General features: G+C 51.7%; 4 non-coding genes and 1 pseudogene across 4 annotated transcripts; 2 read left to right on the top strand and 3 right to left on the bottom strand.

Moving 5' to 3' along the window:
* Nucleotides 1-3,897: 3,897 nt before the first annotated feature.
* Nucleotides 3,898-3,979, top strand: TRNAL-UAA (transfer RNA leucine (anticodon UAA)). Its single transcript has one exon. It is a non-coding gene; the product is annotated as a tRNA-Leu (tRNA).
* Nucleotides 3,980-9,004: 5,025 nt separating this feature from the next.
* Nucleotides 9,005-9,076, top strand: TRNAH-GUG (transfer RNA histidin (anticodon GUG)). Its single transcript has one exon. It is a non-coding gene; the product is annotated as a tRNA-His (tRNA).
* A 1,390-nt stretch (nucleotides 9,077-10,466) lies between these two features.
* Nucleotides 10,467-10,548, bottom strand: TRNAS-UGA (transfer RNA serine (anticodon UGA)). Its single transcript has one exon. It is a non-coding gene; the product is annotated as a tRNA-Ser (tRNA).
* A 7,378-nt stretch (nucleotides 10,549-17,926) lies between these two features.
* Nucleotides 17,927-17,998, bottom strand: TRNAH-GUG (transfer RNA histidin (anticodon GUG)). Its single transcript has one exon. It is a non-coding gene; the product is annotated as a tRNA-His (tRNA).
* A 675-nt stretch (nucleotides 17,999-18,673) lies between these two features.
* Nucleotides 18,674-18,873, bottom strand: LOC142016243 (small nucleolar RNA U3; annotated as a pseudogene).
* Between the last annotated feature and the right edge of the window lie 1,865 nt (nucleotides 18,874-20,738).

The following is a 20,738-nucleotide window of genomic DNA, read 5'->3' as shown; positions in this document are numbered from 1 at the left end:
AGGGGATGGAACTGCTGTGCGGATTTTCATAACATCAAGGGGCTGAGAAAGAGCCAAAGGATTAACTTGATTCCATCGCTCCTTCCATCACACTGCCCCTTAAACTTCCCTGTTTCCTTCCATCCCTTATTGCTCTGCCGCTGGCTTTTAAAGCTGCTCACCGAGCTCAGGCCTTCCCCCTCCTTAGCCACACAGGGGCAAGCTGAGCCTCAGGCTGATCAAAGGCAATCAAGGCAACAAGGGATCAAACCCGCCCAGACACACAATCCCACCTGACACCATCACTGACATGACCCCCAATCAGAATCAAACTTCACACAGTTCAGAAAACTCACTTCATTCCCACCAAACCATCGTACACTCACGGGCACCTCTTCAGCAGCACCATCTCCTGCTCTCCCTCTTACGCTCCCCTGGCTGCAGCCCCCGTCCAAGACCTCATACAGAGTCTAACCCTTCTGATGGAAGGAACTGGGAGCAACCAGGGCTGGGTTCATCATCGAGGGCTTCCTTTTCATCCCTCACACTTGAGCCCCCACCCAGTAGGCTGGGAAATTCTCACACCCCTGAGCACCTCGCACAGGCAATGCTTCCCCACGCGCAAGCACAGAGTCTGAGTGTAGAAAAGGACTTTTAAGAAAAGAGGCAGAAAAGTCAATTAGCAACAGCTTGGGAAAATTATCACACCCAGAATTCATAACCAATCCTCAAGTAACTGGCCCAGGTCAACTGCATTGAGCAATGTCCTTGGCCTCTCAGGCTCACCAGTCCAATAAATCAATCCACACACCCAACTTTCTCTGCACCTCTGAATTCAAATGCCCCTCTTATGACTCCGTCCAGTCCATGTGGGCACTGACACCTCACACTGATGCATTCCCTCATGTCACCTTTGCGCCAGTCCAGTGTTCTGCTTGCTCATCCCACCCATCTGCCAGTCGTCCACCTTCTACTCCTCCTACCAGCTGCCCACTGGTTATGCCACCTGTTTGCCACTGTGGGTCTAGGCTGAGGCAAAACCCTGTGATTTAAAATTTTGATATCTATAAAAGGACAGCCTCATAGAAAGTCATTAATACGCAGCTCTACCTTATAACAGGCAAGAGGGACTGGTCAAACAAGACTTTAAAACAGGGAATCCTGTGCAATCCATGTCTTATGCAGTTACATCGACTGCCCTGTCCCCCACAATGACCTGTGACATTGGAGAGATTTCACAATTCTGCTGAGTGTTAGCATAAATTGTGATTTTATAATAATGACTTTACAATCGAAAAAAGTTCATTGCTTCCTTGCTACCCATCAGGCTTTGTTTGCAAGGTATCACACATGCACACCTTTGCATTCTCATGCAAATGATATCTGGGCAACACAATCCTCCCAGCCTTCAGCAGCATTGAGTTCCCCCTGGCACATAAATGACATAAATAACCTAAATCCAATATCAGGCCTAATTGGTCGAGAAAACCCTGAGGGGTACCAGAAATCATCCCCTTTTTGGCACCTTACAAAAAGAGACTTGGGGAGAAAAATCACCTCCTTGAGCAAGTTCCATCTTTGTGCTGCAGCCGCCGTCAGTGTTCTGTGTAAGGTGTGGGCTTGTGTGAGTGCTCAGCAGAGATTCCAATGCTCCCCAGCTGGTTAGCAGAGCATGTCCACCTCGGTATTTTTGTGTCTATTCATGGTGTGCATTTCCTCAGACATAAGATCTGGGGGGGTGGGGGGGGGCAACAGAACTGTGAGAGGTCTCTAGGGAAGGGACAGGGGGCCATACTCCACATTCCCACCAGGGTTGGGATGGGGCTGGGATCATGAGGAGGTGAGGGCAAGGGACGGGTCCAATACGCTTGGGTTAACTGGGGGCTGGCCAAAACTTCGAAATGGCCACGCTAATGGCCAGATCCAAGAATACTAGTGAGTACCCCCCCATAGAGCTGTGTAGAGCCACACACGTTTGAAAGCCACACTTTACATGTGCTACGGCCAGAAGCGTGCGAATGCTAAAGAGGTGATAACCATTCAATTCAGTGCCTCATTAGTATTCTTTGATTTGGCCATTTGCATGACAATATTGAAGTTTTGGCCAAGTGTGGCCACAGCCAGAATGTGGGTAGATGCCTCAGGGGCCCTTTTTCTGAAAACGTTGTCCTCATGGTGCTGGATTTTTCAGTCCCTGGCCCTTTCCTTCCTCAGAGTGGGGATTGTGTGGCCACTCTCCAGAGGAAGACCGGACCAATTATTTTGAGCCCCTTTTTTGTGGCTCTGATTAGCATGGACATGGCCCTCTGCAGTCGCTCATAGATGAACCAATGCAGTGCTGGCCTCCATTAACCCCTTCCTACATAACAGCTCTCCTAGTGGGGCGAGGTACAAGGGTTTTAGTTGGAGGGAGGTACAATGGCCCCAGTGGTGGGGAGGAACAATGGCCCCAGTGGGGGGAGGCACAAAGGCCCCAGCAGGGACGGAGGTACAATGGCCCCAGAGGCAGGGGGAGGGAGAGGTACTATGGTCCCAGTGGCGGAGGGAGGTACAATGGTTCCAGCAGGACAGGGGTGGAACAGTGTCCCCACCATGGTGAGCTACAATGGTCCCAGTTGGGGGGAGGTTCACTGGCCCCTGTGGGTGAAGGGGAAGGTTCAATAGCTCCAGGAAGGGAAAGGGGAGGTCCAATGGACCCAGCTGGGGGAGGGGGAGGTCCAATGGTCCCAGGGGAGGAAAATACCCACCCCCTGTGCCCCTAGTGTGTTTTTCTGAGACACCCCCGTGGGGCCGCTCTGTCCCTGAGTCGGGGGGCTGCCCAGGGCCCTGCTCCGATGGCCAGACTGGATTCGGCTCCCCCCAAGCCAGGTCAGAGCAGGTCTGAGAGAGAAGAGAGAAAGTCAACAAGGAAAATGATTAACTTGTTCCCATCATATCAGAACCAGGGGCCACCAAGTGACATGAGTGAGCAGGAGGCGTAAAACAACTAACAGGAAGCTCTGCACCCGGCACACAGCCGCCCCGCGGCTCTCCCTGCTGGGGGAGACTGGGATGGCCAGGGCTATAGCAGGGATAAAAAAGCTCGATCAGTTCATGGAGGTTAGGTCCAGGCTGGGAGGAATGTTGTCCCTGGGCTCTGTCTGTCAGGGGCTGGGCATGGATGGCAGGAGAGAGATCGTGACCTGTCCACTTCACTCCCTCTGGGGCACCGGGTATTGACCATTGTTGGTGGACAGGATACTGGGCTGGCTGGACCTTTGGTCTGACCCAGTACGGCCATTCTTAGGTTCTTATCCATGTGGGGCTCCCCTCACCCCACGCACTGCCAGCCGGAGGCTGCAGGCACTGCTGGGGAGCCAGTCGGAGTGAGACCCATGCCAGGAACCAACCACCGCCTGCCTCTGTCCACGGCACTGCCCAGGGTGTGGTCAGTGACAGCCACTGCTGTGTCTGGTCAGGGAGAGAAATGAAATGAAATGAAAATGTTCTTCTATTTGCACCTTGTTGCAACAATATTTTCTGAATTAGAAAGCTGTGATTATTCCGATTTTACACTGAACTTTCACTGGGCAGAATGATCCCCCTCCCACACCATCTGCTGCCTCAGGGCCACAGTTCCCTCGAATGTTCCCTGGGGACGTAGAATACATTTTGCTCTGTGCACCAAGGCCTGGGCAGATGTGCACCTCCAAGAGAAACACCGGCTGCTGCCTGTGGGGCTCTGCTAATTAGCCAGGCAGCACCTACATCTCTCCTGAGCAGCCGCCCAAGCACACAGCTTCCAGGGACACTGCTGGGGCCGGGGCTGAGGACAAGGAGGGCAGCAAACGCACCAGCTGTCTGGCAGTGTTCCTTACCAGCCTCGGACCCCTGAGCATTCACCAGTGTCTTTGGCCTTGAAGAAAATTTAGCTGTGTATCTGTGATGGCTGAGTGGTTAAGGCATTGGACTTAAAATCCAATAGGGTTTCCCTGTGCAGGTTCAAATCCTGCTCACAGCAACAGCTGTGTTTTAGCCACATCCTGGAACCAGGACAACACAGCAGCACACACCCTGAGACACTGCCTAGGGGCTGTCTGTGACCAGTGTGTGTAAGAGGTCAGGGGAGTCTGTGCCTGGGGGAAATGCTGACCCTGGGGGGTGGTCATTGCTCTGGCTGCTGCTGGGCCCAGCCTGTCTCCTATGTCAACCCAACAGTGCTACACTCACCTGTGTAATGCCCTGGCAAGGAGTGTGCAGCCCTGGTTCAGCTGCAGCCAGTGATAGGGCAGCTGCCTCTAAGGGAAGGGCCTCTTCCCAAGGCTGGCTCAGGGGCTCTGGTCTCTCCCAGCTCCTGAGCTGTGCAGTACACAGCTGGGAAAGGGACAGACACTTGCCCAAGGGGGAATGAATGTCACAATCTCCTCTCTGCCCCAACAGCAATAGACTGATCTGCAGAACCAGACACAGGGCCTTGGGCAGGTCTCCATGTGCCTGTGCCTAACCCTGTGCAAGTTCTGGCTTGTTTTGCGCTTGTCTCCAGCTGGGGAAAAGCCTCTTCAGGACACATCTCCTGCCCCACAGCTAAAATGAGCCCCACAGTTATGAGACCCCACTGAGGGACTGGCTGATTTTCTCCCACCTTGTGATGCTGGCTGCAGACCACGCGCTGCTTTGGGGTGTCCTCAGTGAGGGGTTGGTGGTGGGGAGCAGCCTGGCTCAGAGGTGTTATGAAGATTCTCAGGCCACATGCAGTCATGGTCCTCCCGTCCTCTTGCACTGCCCTCTGCAGCTTTTGAGCCTTCCCCTTGAGGTGTCAGTACCAGCTGCCCCACCTCCAGGTGCCCAGAGGAGGACAGGTGAGCTGGGCTCCAGCCTGGGACTCCTCCTCTCCCCTTCTGTCCCCTGAATTTTTAGCCTGGTTTTGATGCTCCTTCCTTTGAGTGCCATGTGTGCAATAGGAATAACCTGGCACCCCCAGGACCAGTTGTGAGGGCATCAGGAGAAGCCATGAGAAATACAACCTCAGACCTCATTTATCTCTACACACACTGCTGAGTTCTGAGGCCCCAACCTTTTGCACTCAGGTTGACGAGCCAGCCCAACCCAAGACCTGGCTCCAGTGGGCCTCATTTACGCAGCAGGAGGAAAAAGACCTCACTCAGGTACCCCTGGGGACAAAATAGCCCAGCCCTTGGAGAAGACGAGATTTACAGTAGAGCACCACCAGGTCCCACTGAGATTTGAACTATGGCAAGTACCAGACACGAACCTCTTGGGCGGGGGAGCTGCTCTCCTGTCTCAGGGCTCCTCCTCGATGGTGTGTTGGTGACTCACAGTGATGCACCACAGATGGAGGTGACACAACAGAGACAAAGGGGAGTGGAGGATGGTTGTACCCTCTAGGTACAGAATGTGCTGAAAATAAGGGTTGTGAAGCCACCCAGCAGCCACCTCACAGCAGGGGTCCTGGCCAACAGGCAGCTGCCCCATGCAGAAGACTCCCCATAGCAGGAGCTGCCTCCCTGAGTAGCAGCATGCCAGGGCCTGAGGCAGCTGCCCCACAGGAGATCTCCCTGGGAGTAGAGTGACTGACAGAAATGACAGCCCAAACCCAAGAGAAGAAACAACTGCAGAAGCAACACTGACAGAGTGGGCAGAAATGAAGCCCCTCAAGTGTGCATGCCGACTGCTTCAAGAACCTTCCCTGCTGCCTTTCCCAAGATCCCCTTTCCCTCCCTGGATTTTACCTCACAATGCTGCCATGGAGGGAGCCCTGCGCAATCCATATCTTACACAGCAGTGATGACTGCCCTGTACCCTCACAACAACTTCAAGCATTGATGAGACTCCTCAGTTCTTACACTGGGTGATAGCCTAAATTGTGACTTTACAACAACATGTTGTTTACAGTAGACAAATGCTCATTGCTTTGCCTGTTCCCATCAGGCTTTGTTTCCAAGGCATTACATAAGCACACCTTTGCATTTTCATGCAGACGCTCTCTAACGGACACATTCCCCAAACCCTTCAGCAATACTGAGCTCCTGCTGGCACATGCCTTACATGTAAAAAATAATACTCAAACTGCTCTTATGAGAACCAAAACTAAAACCTTTTCTGTTCAATATATTCATGAACGGTTTAGATATTGGCAAAGAAAGTACGCTTATTAAGTTTGCAGATGATACCAAGCTGGGGGAGGGGTTGCAACTGCTGTGGAGGACAGGGTCAAAGTTCAAAATGATCTGGAGAAATTGGAGAAATGGTCTGAGGCAAACAGGATGAAGTTTAATCAGGACAAATGCAAAGTGCTCCACTTGGGAAGGAACAATCCGCTTCACACATACAGAATGGGCAGAGACTGTCTAGGAATGACTACAGCAGAAAGGGGTCTAGGGGATCTAGTGGACCACAAGTTAAGTATGAGTCAACAGTGTGATGCTCTTGCAAAACAAGCAAGTATGAATCTGGGATGCGTTAACAGGTGTATTGTGAACAAGACACAAGAAGTCATTCTTCTGCTCTCCTCTGCGCTGGTTAGGCCTCAGCTGGAATATTGTGTCCAGAGCTGGACACCGCAGTTCAAGAAATATGTGGAGAAATTGGAGGAGGACCAGAAAAGAGCAACCAGAATGATCAAGGATCTAGAGAACATGAGCGATGAAGGACGGCTGAAAGAATTGGGCTTGTTTAGATTAGAAAAGAGAAGATTGAGGGGGATGTGAGAGTGGTTTTAAGTTATGTAAAAGGGTGTCATGAGGAGCAGGGAGAAAACTTGTTCTTTTTGCCCTCTGAGGATAGAACAAGAGGCAATGGGCTTAAACTGCAGCAAGGGAGGTTTAGGTTGGACATTATGAAAAAATTCCGAAGGGTCAGGGTGGTCAGACACTGGAATAAATTGCCTGGGGAGGTTGTGGAATCTCCATCTCTGGAGATATTTAAGAACAGGTTGGATAAATCTCTATCAGGGATGGTCTAGACAGTACTTGGCCCTGCCATGAGGGCAGGGGACTGGGCTCGATGGCCTCTCGAGGTCCCTTCCAGTCCTAGTGTTCTATGATTCTATGATTCTGAGAAAAAAGCAGTTCAGTCGCACTTTAAAGATTCACAAAATAATTTACGAGGTGATGAGCTTTTGTGTCCCATGAAAGCTCAGCACCTAATCAATTATTGTGTCAGTCTTTGAAGTGCTCCTGGACTGCTTTTTGGCTTTGATAGCACACAGACTAGCCCGGCTTTCTCTCTGTTCCTGTTCAATACGAGTAGCAACTGTCACTTCCCCTCTGTACCCAGATCTCAGCCGAGGGACAGGTTTGCTGGGTTGACGTGCATTGGCATAACTGTGACCCGACCAGCCCAGGGCTCAGCACGATCCCCTGCCCCCTCCCCCCGCAGCTACTGCTGTGTCGCCAAATCTCAGCCTCTGCACCAGAGCGCAGGGGACAGAGCGGAAGCTGGGGGATGGGAGCTGTTTGTGATGGGCCAAGCAGGGGGAGGAGGCAGGTGCACCTGTCACAACTTCCCTGCTGCTGGGCTGAGGCGGCTGGTTCCTGGCTGGCAGGTGCCCCACTGTGGGGCACAGGATCCCCCAGGGGCACTGCAGGCGGCCTGGCTTCATAGCACTTCCCCCTCCCCCAGAGAGGAGCCACTGCTGGCCCAGCACCTGAGCCCCCACCAGCACACGCCCCCCCAGCATCCCTTCCTATGGTTCTCCCACAGGTTGTGGGGAGCAGCTCAGTGCAGGGCCAAAAAGGGGGCACAGCATAAAAACTATCATCACCCCTGTTCTGGGGCAGCCGCCACAGCTGGGAGACCCCGGCTCCTCTGCTCTCTGGGGCAGAGTCAGTGATGCTCCTTTGCATACCCACAATGCATTGCGTGGTGTGTCCAGAGTCCCTCATCCACCAGCTGCCTTTGCTCCTGGAGCCTCTGGTTCTGGTTGTGGTGCTGAAATTCGGCTGGAAGCACCTCTGGGCAATGGGCTGCACAAAGGGGAGGCTTTGTGGGTTGTCCCTGTGGACACTGTGATGTGAGAAGAACTTGCTTTTTCCCCGTCAGCTCCTTCACAGGGGGTGCTGAATAATCTGCTTTCTTTTCAGTTCATGTATCTCTTTTGCTTTTTTGTAAAAGTTTTTGTGCTGGGCAACTTGTAAAATGTTTACCCAATTCTTCAGTGCCCATTTCTTGGGGGTTCCTTGTGACTTTCTTTTCCCTGTCAGCTCTTTTACAGGGGGTGCTGTGTGGTTTGGTTTCTTTTCAATTTGTGTACATCTTTTCTCTTTTAAATATTTTGGTGCAGTGAAACACATAAGATTTTTTCCTGGTTTTTGGTGTCGTTTTTTTGTGAGCTTTTCCAGCTGCTTGTGAGTAACAGAAAAAATTCTCTGTATAGTTCATGCATGTTAGCAGTTTGTGTTTCATGTACATATTTTTTCTGGTTTTTGCATTGACTCTAGTTTTTGCAAAATATGCTTGTTATGTTGTGTAGATGGTTCAGTGATTTTTTTAAACATTTTATCTGTTGTACAATTTTTGCCTTGCTAATCTGTGAGCTGTGTGTTCTGGAAGAACATGGTGGTTTGGCAGTTGGCTGATGGCTCTATCAGCCTTAGAGGAGACAAATTGTAAAAGAAACCCGAAGGTTCTCTCTTTTCAGCAGAATGAGGCACTTTCTTGCACAGAGAACATCTGTTATGTAAAAGCGCAGCAAAGACAGAACCATCTGCTTCCCACCTTAGGCAACTCCCCCAGCCTTTTCCAACGTGGGCGTCTTTAACATTTTACATTCTTACAAGGCTGCCCTGACTGCACTTGTGTCAAGGGCCAAAAGGAAAAGCCCCTTTTACCAGCACAAGTTGGATGAGCAGCAGGCTCTTAATCTGGCAGTGCTGGGCTCAAGCCCTTCTGTGGGCAGCTGGCTGTTGATTTGACTTGTGCTGCTGGAGCCCAAAGAGTCCTGCCTGCAGCTGGAGCAGTGGCTCAGGTCCCACATTGTGGGGTGATGACCTAGAAAGGAAAACTCACTAAAAAGCCTTCACAGCAGGCCATGATTGTACAGTGGTTAGTACTCTGCACTGTGGCTGCAGAAGCCTTGGTTCAAATCCAAGTCATGGCAGTGATAGTCCAGCACAGGGCTGGTAGTGCTTTTATTTTCCCCAAAAGGGCGGTGAAGCGCTGCAATGCGTCACCTGAAGAGGTGGTGAAATCTCCATCGCTGGAGGTTTTTAAGCCCTGGCTTGACAAAGCCCTGGCTGGGATGATTTAGTTGGGGTTGCTCCTGCTTTGGGGAGGAGGCTGCACTCAATGTTCTCCTGAGGTCCCTTCCAGCCCCAGGATTCTGTGGTTCTAAGCCCATAGACACAGGAATGGGCCTGGAAAGCAAAGGGTCTGTCTGGTGGAAGCTTTGTGGGGCCAGGTGCTGAGAAGGCCCCGGGGAGAGAGAGGGAGTCCTGGGAGACACAGGATCTGCAGAGAAGCAATGAGGACACAGTCCATGCTGCCAGCTGAGGATGAGAGGTGCCCAGAGGGCAATGCCAGCCAGCCCCAAAGGGTGAGGGGCAGGTGGAGAGGGCTGAAGCCATTGTTCAGGGCTCTGCTTCCTGCAGCCTGAGTTCAATGTCAGAGGCACCTCCTGGGGCTGCCTTACTGAGGCACAGCCCTAAAGCTCTCTGAGCTGCTTCCCTCTCCTGTCCTGCACGAGAGTGAGTGGGGTGACTGGCGCCTGGTGGAGCCAGGTCTTTGGCCCAGCCAGATGGAAGGGTTCAGGCAATCGTTTGGTGCCCTGGAACTTGGCTGTGTGCCCAGAGATCCCTGGAGTCCTGATGCTGGTGTGATCTTGTGAGCCTGGGGCGGCCCTCCCTGGAAATGCCGTATCTCTCCTGCTGAAGGCTCTGGTGCAGAGAAGTGATTTAAACTCCCCACTCGCATGTCCACAGTGCTCTTCTGACCCCAATAGGCCCCCTGCCGCCCACCCCTGCAGTGTGGGAAACAAAAGTTTATGAGCAAGAGAAAACAAAGGAACAGGACGGGAGGTGTTACAAGGCAGGTCACAGGCATACAAAGCCTGCAGAAGCCTTCATCCACGCCGTGCTGGGGAGTTTGTAGGCAGGTAAGTCCATCTGCAGCACACCCCCAGCTGGGGCAGGTCATTCAGTGCTTTTCTCAGAGCTCTGCTTGTAGAAAGGTGACTCCAGAGGGGAGGAGCAGGAACCTGGGATAGATGCAGCCTCCCTCTAACCCTCCTGGTGATATGTGGTTTGTGTTTCCTCTGTCCCAGCCACAAGCTGCCCAGCATGGAGCCTGGAAGCCTCAGGGTTATGTGCATGGGCACTGCCAAACAGACCTGCTGAGCCTTCAGCTGGGCCCAGCAGCAGCCAGAGCAGTGACCCCACCACAGACTCCCCTGCCCTATTACACACACTGGTCACAGAGAGCCGCTGGGCTGTGTCTCAGGGTATGTGCTGCTGTAGTGTCCTGATTCCAGGATGTGGATAAAACACAGCCCTCGCTGTGAGCAGGATTTGAACCTGCGCAGGGAAGCCCTATTGGATTTCAAATCCAACACCTTAACTGCTCAGCCATCACAGCTACAAGGCGTTTTTTTTCTGGAGGCCAGAGACCCTGGTGAATTCTCGGTGGGCCGAGGCTGGTCAGGAACACTGCCAGACAGCTGGTGCGTTTGCTGCCCTCCCCTTTCCTCAGCCCCGGCCCCGGCAGTGTCCCTGGAAGCTGTATGCTTGGGCGGCTGCTCAGGAGACATGCAGGTGCTTCCTGGCCAATTAGCAGAGCCCCACAGGCAGCAGCCGGTGTTTCTCCTGGAGGTGCACATCTGCCCAGGCCTTGGTGCACAGAGCAAAATGTATTCTACATCCCCAGGGAGCATTCGAGGGAACTGTGGCCCTGGGGCAGCAGATGGTGGGGAAAGTTCAATGTAAAATAGGAATAATCACAGCTTTCTAATTCAGAAAATATTGTTGCAACAAGTTGCAAATAGAAGAACATTTTCATTTACGCTCAGCAGCTTTCCAAAAGCCGGCACCTAGGCACACTTCTCACAGTGGAATCACTTCCTTTGTTATTCTTCCCTCACATCTCTCCCCAGGTGGAACTTCTCCCGGTGGCCTCCTTTGAATGTCAACGGCAGCATTTCTAGAGATCCCACACATGGATCCAAACAAAACAAGGATTAAATGGTCAGCCTGGGCTGTGCAGCGACAATGTACATGTGCCAGAGACACCACAGCGACCTCATGTGCAGCCGCTCTCCCGTCAGGGCTGGTTCTCTATGCAAGGCAGGGCACAAACACCCTCCTGAGCTCCAGCTCTTAAAATGCCTCGGGGAAAAGTCATAGAGTTAAACGACCAAGAGACTGAAATTCTGTCTGTAGCCAGTCTCAGCTCAGGGAAACACCACTGCAGAACTATGAACTCTGCCTCCTCCGACAGGTGGACTTTCCCCATTTAGAGACCATCCCCCACTCAATGCAAGGGGCCAGATCCTTGCTGCACTTGGTGCAGCTCTGGGGGAACCCAAAGGAGCATCAATGTCACATTTCCACTTTCCCCTCCACACCCCGATCCTGCAGAACTGAGAGCAGCGCCAGCAATGCTCTCAGGTGCGCTCACCGGTCTCTGATCACTCGAGGCCTCACCGTCAGCGGCTCATCAAAGTGCGGCTACACCCGCATCTCTGTGGCTTGCTGTCCTCGCACAGCACATCAGAGAATGCAGCTCACACGAGCGTTTTCTTCACACGAGTGTTTCCTACAGGCTGAGCGCTTGGGTCACCACCCAGGAGCAATCCAAATGCCGCCCAGCTGATTAGCAGAGCGCGCCCAGCTGGCAGTGTGTGTGTTCATTGGCGGTGCTGATCCGCACATGCCTCGGTGCCTCGGTGTCTGTCTGTCCCATCCCTCCCCTGGGAAGGGCAGGTCATTTCGACAGGGCTCATTCCCGCCACCACACTCTGCTGTCTCTGCTCATGGCCTCTCGCCTGCAGGCTGCTCTGAACATGCTCACCAAGTGCCAGGTCTTGGGGTAAAGTGGAGACGGGATCCTGAGTGGTGGTGTCCCTCCTGGCTGGGTGCAGACAGCCATGGGGAACTCCAGCTCCATCCAGGTAAGTACCAGCCTGGAAGAGGCCAGGGGTAGGCAATTATGTGGGGTAGATGTTCATTGTTGGGGTATCACCAATTCCTGGTGCTCTTTTCCTGCTCAGAAAGGTGGGTGTGCGGCTGCTGAGGGAACACACGAGGGAGGCTCTTGGCATCATCATCACCATCATAATCAACCATGGGCTCAGCGCCCGTTGGTGTCCGATGCCTCCCTCACTGTTTCCTTCCATGGCTCCCTGCTGTGTGAGCAGCAGCCCAGGAGAAGGCCCAGCACAGTCACCTCCTGAATGGGTGGGGGTGGGGGAGGTGGCACTTGGCCGGACCAGATAGAAGGCTGTGGCCAGGAGCAAGAGGCTGGCAGGGAGGGTTTTGCCTGGGGTGGGTGAGAGAAGAGGCAGTTCCCTTCATTCTGAGAAGTGCTGGGCGAGATGTGCCGCTCGTATCTCTCTCTTCCAGGGTTACGATCGAAGCAGAGGGAGGGGAGGAGGGAGCTTTGCTCCAGGCCTTGCCCCAGGGCCGTGTCTCAGGGTTTCCCTTTCCGCTCTGCAGAGGCAATGGGTGAAGGGGTTTCAGGGACAGCCCTGGCCCTGGGTGCCCCACCCCTGGGAACCACTGGAACAGCTCCCCTGCTCTGAACTCTCCAGCACAGCCCAGTGTTTCTGCAAAACAGCTGAGAGGCTGCCAGAAATATTTGGCCAGGCACCAGTGAGTGCTGGTTCCCTCCCCTCCATTTGCCTGGCAGGTGCACGGCCAGGGGAGCCACAGTGCCTTGCTGGGACTTTTCTCCCAACTCATTTGGGTTTTGTCAGTGACAAAGGGACACGGGAGGAGAGTGACCCTTCTTGTCCTGCCCTGCCCCACCTGCAGAGGTTGCCATCTTCCAAGCAGCTGTCACAGACGCCTTTTCCCAAGCTCCAGGCTGCAATTGGATTCTCTCCACCCCTCCTCTCTCATCAGCCTTTTCCTGCCCCATCATGGGCTGGGCTTGCAAGGGGGGTCTCCTCTGCTCCCCTGCCAAGCATAGGAGAACTTTAGGGAATACATATGTCAGGAATGTGGCAGCAGGAACACAAGGCTGCTGAAGGCTGGGAGGAATGTGTCTCCCAGAGATCATTTGCATGAGAATGCAAAGGTGTGCATGTGTGATACCTTTTCAGGCAAAGCCTAATGGGTAGCAAGTCAGCCATGAGATTTGGTCTATTGTAAACACGTAGTTGTAAAATCACAATTGAAGCTGACACTCAGTGTGGGAGCTGTGAGCTCTCGCCAATGCTCTGGGTTGTTGTGGGGGACAGGGCAGTCGCCATAGCTGTGTCAGACATTGATTACACAGGGCTCCCTGGTTTAAAGCATTGTAAAAAAGAAGAGGAAGGGTAATGATAGAGTTAGCTTGTTCAAGGCCATGGTCTTGCTTATGTTTTGGCCATATAGCTATAAGCTCGTTTTGACTAATTCTTTCTATCTGTTCAAAGGTAGAGTGGGATACTAGGGTGTTTATGAAACCTCATATGAGAACTATGAAGAGCTGGAATCACAGACTGGCAGCTGAGGCCCTGCAGAGCTGGAATCACAGGGTTCTGTCTTAGGGTGATCCCAAGCAGTGGGGTTGAGAGTGATGATGGTGATTGGCAGGCAGGAATGAGAGCAGCGGGTGGGCAGCTGGTAGGAGCAGCAGGGGACAAGGGCAACTGGTGGGCAGCTGGTAGGAGAAGCGGCATTGGACGAGTGTGGGCTGTGGCTGGTGGCAGGAAGGGGAGGCTGCAGACAAGTGGACAGCTAGTACTGCCCTGGTGATGTATCTGCGGGCTCTGGGTTTGGGACTGCACCGCAGAAGGTTCACCCTGTAACTGTGTGTGGGGTAAAGGGCCAAGAGCCCCAGCAAGAGACTGGGTTCTACTGCATATGGGGATGGGATCTGGGTGAAGGGGGTTTGTCTCTTCTTTGCTTAGATACACTGCGTCTGTCACTGTAACCTTGGGGTAGGTTATGGTCATTAAACAAGCCTTTTCTATCTCAGACTCTGTGCTTGCGACGGGGCTGGGGGGGGAAGAAACAGCCTTACAGGCACCCAGCGGTGGGCGGGGGGGGGCGTGAAATTGTCCCAGGCCACTGGGCGGGGGCTCGAGCCAGTTGGTTGTATCCTTGACAGGAAAACCCCACAAGAGCTGAACTGGGCCCTTCTGGCAGGCATCTGGCATTAATAGAAGGGTTACACATAGAACAAGACACCACTAGGGATTAAACCCCAGATCTCCTTCTTATGCGGTAGATATGGTAATCAGTTAAGCCAGGGTGCCCCTCTCTCAGGAGTGCTCTTTGGTGACTGGAAGTCGCTGTGTTAGCCTGTATCTTAAACCAAACAACAGCCCTATGGCACTTTAAAGACGAGTGAAATAATTGATGAAGTGATGAGCTTTAGTGGGGCTGACCGACGTGGGCTGCCCATAGCAACACCTTCCAGCTCCCCAGCACAGACGTAAGGGGAGCCGGAGTTGCAGCCCAGAGGGCACTGAGGATGGGAGGAGTTGTTGGGTTTCTTATGTGCCTTTTTTGCTCCAGATCCTTAGGGGGTGTTTACACAAGGGTCTGCCAGGGGCAGGACATGAGCCCTGCAGGGCAGGGGTGGGTGTGGCAGTGACATCACAAGGGCCTGTTGAAGGACCTTAGCTGATTGGTTAAAGGCGGTGGGGAGGCGGTGACCTCAGACAGTCCAGAACAATAGGGCCATCTCAGAGCCCAGGAGAGGAGAACTGTCTGCCAGCGGGTCAGCCAAGGAACTCCTCGCACCCGGAGATGGCCGGCTTCCCAGTGACCGCCGTGCTGGGTGCAGCAGGCTCAGAGACGGACGGCCTCCTGACGGAGCCCTCTGGACTGAGCTCCCCCTTGGTGCTTGACATAAAACATCATGGCTGTATTGTCCATGAAGACCCAAACCACTTTACCTGCAAGGTGAGGGCGGAAGATCTCGCACGCTCTGTGAACCACCTGTAACGCTTTGACATTTCTGTGGAGGGGCACCTCCTGCACGGGCCAGCTACCTTCAGTACACCAGCTGCACCTGCGCATGCAGCAAGGGCACACACATCTCCACTGAATGGACACGAGCAACCGCCTGGAGAAGAACTGATAGCAATAAATAGAAATCAGATGGCAGAATGATAAAGAAAACTCTATGGGCAGCAAATTTAAGGACAATAAGAGGGAGTTATTTAAGCACTTTAGGCTAAAAAAGAATCAGTATTTGTCTATTGCTAGATTGAAATGGAGAAAAACATGAAGTTTTGTGCGTAAGCTTGTCTCTTTCACCAACACAGAATCACAGAACTGAAGGGAACCTCGAGAGGACAGCTAGTCCAGTCCCCTGCACTCGTGACAGGAGCATCCATTCATTCAATAAAAGCTCTTACTTTGCCCACCTGTTGCTACTAAGTTTAGACATTTTAAATGCAGCAAATCTGAAAAGATCCAAGAGTTTTAAAGGAGCTAGCCAAGGAGCCTGCTAAACTATGAATGTTGATTGTGAGTAACTGGAAGAAAGTGAATGTGCTAATGTTTAAACAGGGAAAACAGAATGAACTGGGTAGTTATAGGCCTGTTTGCCAGAAACTTATTTCAGGAAAAATAATGGAGCTTCTGGTATGGGACTTGATAAAAAATAACAGGAAGATAATGCTAATCACATGGGTTTGTGGAGAACAGCTCCTGTGAAGCTAACCTGAGATTTTCACCAGATTACAAAGCTGGTTGAATAACATCATAGAGTTGATACAATTGACTTATTCTGGTGTAAAGCACTTGCCTTGGCACCACACAACATTTTGATTAAGAACCGAGAATGATCCAATATAAACATAACACACACGACATGGATTAAAAGAACTGTCTCGCCAATTGGTTTCAAAATGTAAGTGTAAACAGGGAGTCCTAGTCAAGCTGAGGGTGTTTCTCATGAGGCCTTACAGGGACTCTTGACTCACCGCTATTTAACATTTTTAGGAGTGACCTGGAAGGAAACATCAAATTATCACGGACCAAGTTAAGAGAGGACACAAAGGGTGAATCCGCACTAGAAACTAACTTCAGAGTTAACTTCCAAGTTAGGCACGACTTCGAAGTAGGCAGCAGAGAGTCTACACACATTTGCCCTTTGGGAGCTAACGTCGAAGTCTTTACTCTATTCCTGGGGATGGAGAAGTGCCCAGCTTCGCAGTCTGGTGTGTGTCCATACTCAACTTCATGGTTATTTTTGTAGTGTAGACACAGGCAAAGACTGCGGGAGCAGTAAACAATGAAGGGTACAGACAGGTCACTAACCCAAACCAATCTGGACACCTTGATGAACAAAGTGCAATGAAATATGTGTTTCTGTACAGCCCAATTGAAGGTCATACATATAGGAACAAAGGAAGGACCATTATGACAGGGTGGGAAACTTACTGGCAGTGTGGGGCTCGGGCAGCTCAGGCTAGAGGGTGGGTGGCTGGCCCCAGCAGGGTGGGGCTTGGGCAGCCAATGGTTCGGGTGGCTTGGCCTGGAAGGCTGCCTGGCCTGCTTGATGGCTCATCCTGTACCGCCTGCTATCTTGTTGGCCCATTGGGAAAACAAGGGGTACAGCTGAAGGCTCAGCAGGTCGGTTTGGCCATGTCCATGCACATAAGCCTGAGGCTTCCAGGCTACACGCTGGGCAGCTTGTGGCTGGGACAGAGGAAACACAAGCCACATATCACCAGGAAGGTCAGAGGGAGCAGCACCTTTCCCAGGTTCCTGCTCCTCCCCTCTGGGGTCACCCTTCTACAAGCAGAGCTCTGAGAAAAGCACTGAATGAGCCGCCCCAGCTGGGGGCGTGTTGCAGAGGGACTTTCAGGCCTGCTAACTCCCCAGCACGGCATGGAAGAAGGCTTCTGAAAGCTTTGTATGCCTGTGACCTGCCTTGTAACACCTCCCGTCCTGTTCCTTTGTTTTCTCTTGGTCACAAACTTTTGTTTCCCACACTGCAGGGATGGGCGGCAGGGGGCCTATTGGGGTCAGAAGAGCGCTGTGTACATGCGAGTGGGGAGTTTAAATCACTTCTCACTGCACCAGAGCCTTCAGCAGGAGAGACACGGCATTTCCAGGGAGGGCCGCCCCAGGCTCACAAGATCACACCAGCATCAGGACTCCAGGGATCTCTGGGCACACAGCCAAGTTCCAGGGCACCAAACGATTGCCTGAACCCTTCCATCTGGCTGGGCCAAAGACCTGGCTCCACCAGGCGCCAGTCACCCCACTCACTCTCGTGCAGGACAGGAGAGGGAAGCAGCTCAGAGAGCTTTAGGGCTGTGCCTCAGTAAGGCAGCCCCAGGAGGTGCCTCTGACACTGAACTCAGACTGCAGGAAGCAGAGCCCTGAACAATGGCTCCAGCCCTCCCCACCTGCCCCTCACCCTTTGGGGCTGGCTGGCATTGCCCTCTGGACACCTCTCACCCTCAGCTGGCAGCATGGACTGTGTCCTTATTGCTTCTCTGCAGATCCTGTGTCTCCCAGGACTCCCTCTCTCTGCCCGGGGCTTTCTCAGCACCTGGCCCCACAAAGCTTCCACCAGACAGACACTGTGTTTTCCAGGCCCATTCCTGTGGCTATGGGCTTAGAACCACAGAATCCTGGGGCTGGAAGGGACCTCAGGAGATCATTGAGTCCAGCCTCCTCCTCAAAGCAGGAGCAACCCCAATTAAATCATCCCAGCGAGGGCTTTGTCAAGAAAGGGCTTAAAAACCTCCAGGGATGGAGATTTCACCACCTCTTCAGGTAACGCATTGCAGTGCTTCACCGCCCTTTTGGGGAAAGCAAAAGCAGTACCAGCCATCTATTACCACTGCCACGACTTGGATTTGAACCAAGGTTTCTACAGCCACAGTGCAGAGTACTAACCACTGTACGATCATGGCCAGCTGGGAAAGCTTTCTAGTGAGCTTTTCTTTCTAGGGCATCACCCCACAATCTGAGACCTGGGCCACTGCTCCAGCTTCAGGCAGGACTCTTTGGGCTCCAGGGGCACAAAGCAAATTAACAGCCAGCTGCCCAGAGAAGGACTTGACCCCGGCACTGCCAGAGAGGCTATGTCTACATGTGCCCCAAACTTCGAAATGGCCATGCAAATGGCCATTTCGAAGTTTACTAATGAAGCGCTGAAATGCATATTCAGCGCTTCATTAGCATGCGGGCGGTAGCAGCGCTTCAAAATTGACGAGCCTTGCAGCCGCGCTGCGCGTCCAGACGGGGCTCCTTTTCTAAAGGGCCCCACCTACTTCGAAGTGCCCTTATTCCCATGAGCTCATGGGAATAAGGGGACTTCGAAGAAGGTGGCGTCCTTTCGAAAAGGAGCCCCGTCGGGACGCGCCGCGGGGCTGCAAGGCTCGTCAATTTCGAAGCGCCCCGCTGCCGCCCGCATGCTAATGAAGTGCTGAATATGCATTTCAGCGCTTCATTAGTAAACTTCGAAATGACCATTTGCATGGCCATTTCGAAGTTTGGGGCACGTATAGACACAGCCTTTATGTAAAAGCAGCTAACACAATTCTCCCCACTCTAAAAACTTTTTTTAAACTTTACAATAAGAACCAACCACTCAGACTAGGTTCTCTTCTTCTTGCTTCCAAGAGAAAACAAGAACAGTCATCAAGAGCAAACAACAATACTGCCTGCTTATTTCGTGCTTAGAAGAGAACACTTAAATTCATCATCATGGTTGGCAAGACCAAGAACACCCACATACACTTCTCTAGCTATACACTACAGAAAAGATCCATAAAAGTACAGTCTTAAACACATACTCCTCAGCTGCACACCCAGCAGAACAGGCACAAGCTTCCTGCCCATGGGGAACATTTTCAAACAGCTGCTTCCACCCTCCTCGAACTAAGGGACAAAAGTCTAAAACCAACCAACCCTTTTGCTGAAGCCCAATTCACCCGCTTTGGGACGCAGTGTATCAGAGGTGGTTGCATGTGGCTGTTTGCAGACACACCTCTCCTGATTAGTATACAGCGCCCTTTGGAGTCAATCAAACCCTCTCACTTTTACTTCCCCAATCTGTCACTTTTCTTACAGGCTCTCATGTGACAGGTATCAGGCACAGAGGACTCTGACAGGTAAGTTCCTTCTTGCCAGCTGTGCAGGTGATGTAAAAGGAAAGTAGAGAGGCACTGAAATCAACAGGCACCAATTGAAATGAAAAGAAAAAAGCAGTCCAATAGCACTTTAAAGACTAACAAAAGAATTTATGAGGTGAGCTTTGGTGGGAAAGACCCACTTCTTCAGACCAGAGCCAGCCCAGAAAAGACTCAATATTTTAGACACAGAGAACCAAAAACAGTAATCAAGGTTGACAAATCAGAAAAAAAACTATCAATGTGAGCAAATAAGAGAGCAGAGTGGCAGGGCGGGATGAGGGTCAAGAATTAGATTAAACCAAGTATGCAAAAAAGCCCTTATAATATCCCAGAAAATTCGCATCCTGGTTGAAACCAAGTGTTACTGTGTGGAATTTGAATATGAAAGAGAGTTCTGTAGTTTCTCTTTCCAAAGCAGACTGAAAATTCTTCTTCAATAACACGCAAACTCTTCACTCATTAACAGAATGGCTCACTCCATTAAAATGTAGACTAACTGTTTTGTGGATCAGGAGTGTTTTGATGTCTGTTTTGTGCCCATTAACTCTTTGTCACAGAGAGTTTGAAGTCTGTCCAATATACAAAGCACCCGGGCATTGTTGGTACATGATGGCATAAATGATGTTAGCAAAGGAACATGAGAATGTGCCTGTGATTCTGTGAATAATCTGGTTAGGTCCAGTGATGGTATCTCCACAATAGATATGTGGATAAAGCTGGTAGCGGGCTTTGTTGCAAGGAAAAGTCCCAGAACTGGTGTTCCTGCGGGCTAGACTGTAGATATTGGTCAGAATCCTCGTAAGGTTGGGAAGTTGTCTGGAGAAGAGAACAGGCCTGTCACCAAGGGCCTTCTGGAGTGTGGCATCCCAATTAAGGAGAGGTTGTAAGTCTTTGACAATGCATTGCAGTGGTTTGAGTTGGGGGCTGTAGGTGATGACCAGTGGTGTTCTGTTCTTGGCTTTTTTGGGCCTGTCTTGGAGTTGCTGGTCTCTGGCTATTCGTCTGGTCCTGTCAATTTGTTTTTTTTATTTCTCCTGGTGGGTAATTCAAGTTTATGAATATTTTGTAGAGATCTTGTAGTTTTTGGTCTCTGTCAGTTGCATCAGAGCAAATGCGATTGTATCTGAGGGCTTGACTGTAAACAATGGCTCTCGTTATGTGTGCAGGATGGAAGCTAGAAGCGTGTAGGTAAGTATAGCGATCAGTGGGTTTCCGGTACAGTGTGGTACTGATCAGACCAGGCTTGATTAGTACTGTAGTGTCCAGGAAATGTATCTCTTGCGTGGAGTAATCAAGGCATAAGTTGAAGGTGGGGTGCAGATTGTCAAAGTCTCTGTGGAATTCTTCTAGAGTCTCTATACCATGAGTCCAAATCATAATAATGTCATCAAGGTATCTTAAGTAGAGGAGGGCTAATAGGGGATGAGAGCTGAGGAATCGTTGTCACTTCCACAGCTAGGTCAGTGCAGGGCAGCTGACGTTAACGTAATGGTGTAATATAGACAAGGTCTTAGTC

The sequence above is a fragment of the Carettochelys insculpta genome, chromosome 7 (genome assembly GCF_033958435.1).
Source record: "Carettochelys insculpta isolate YL-2023 chromosome 7, ASM3395843v1, whole genome shotgun sequence".
In the NCBI taxonomy this organism is placed as follows: domain Eukaryota; kingdom Metazoa; phylum Chordata; order Testudines; family Carettochelyidae; genus Carettochelys; species Carettochelys insculpta.
Note: the sequence above shows the minus strand (reverse complement) of the source record. Positions and strands in the feature narration are given on the sequence as shown.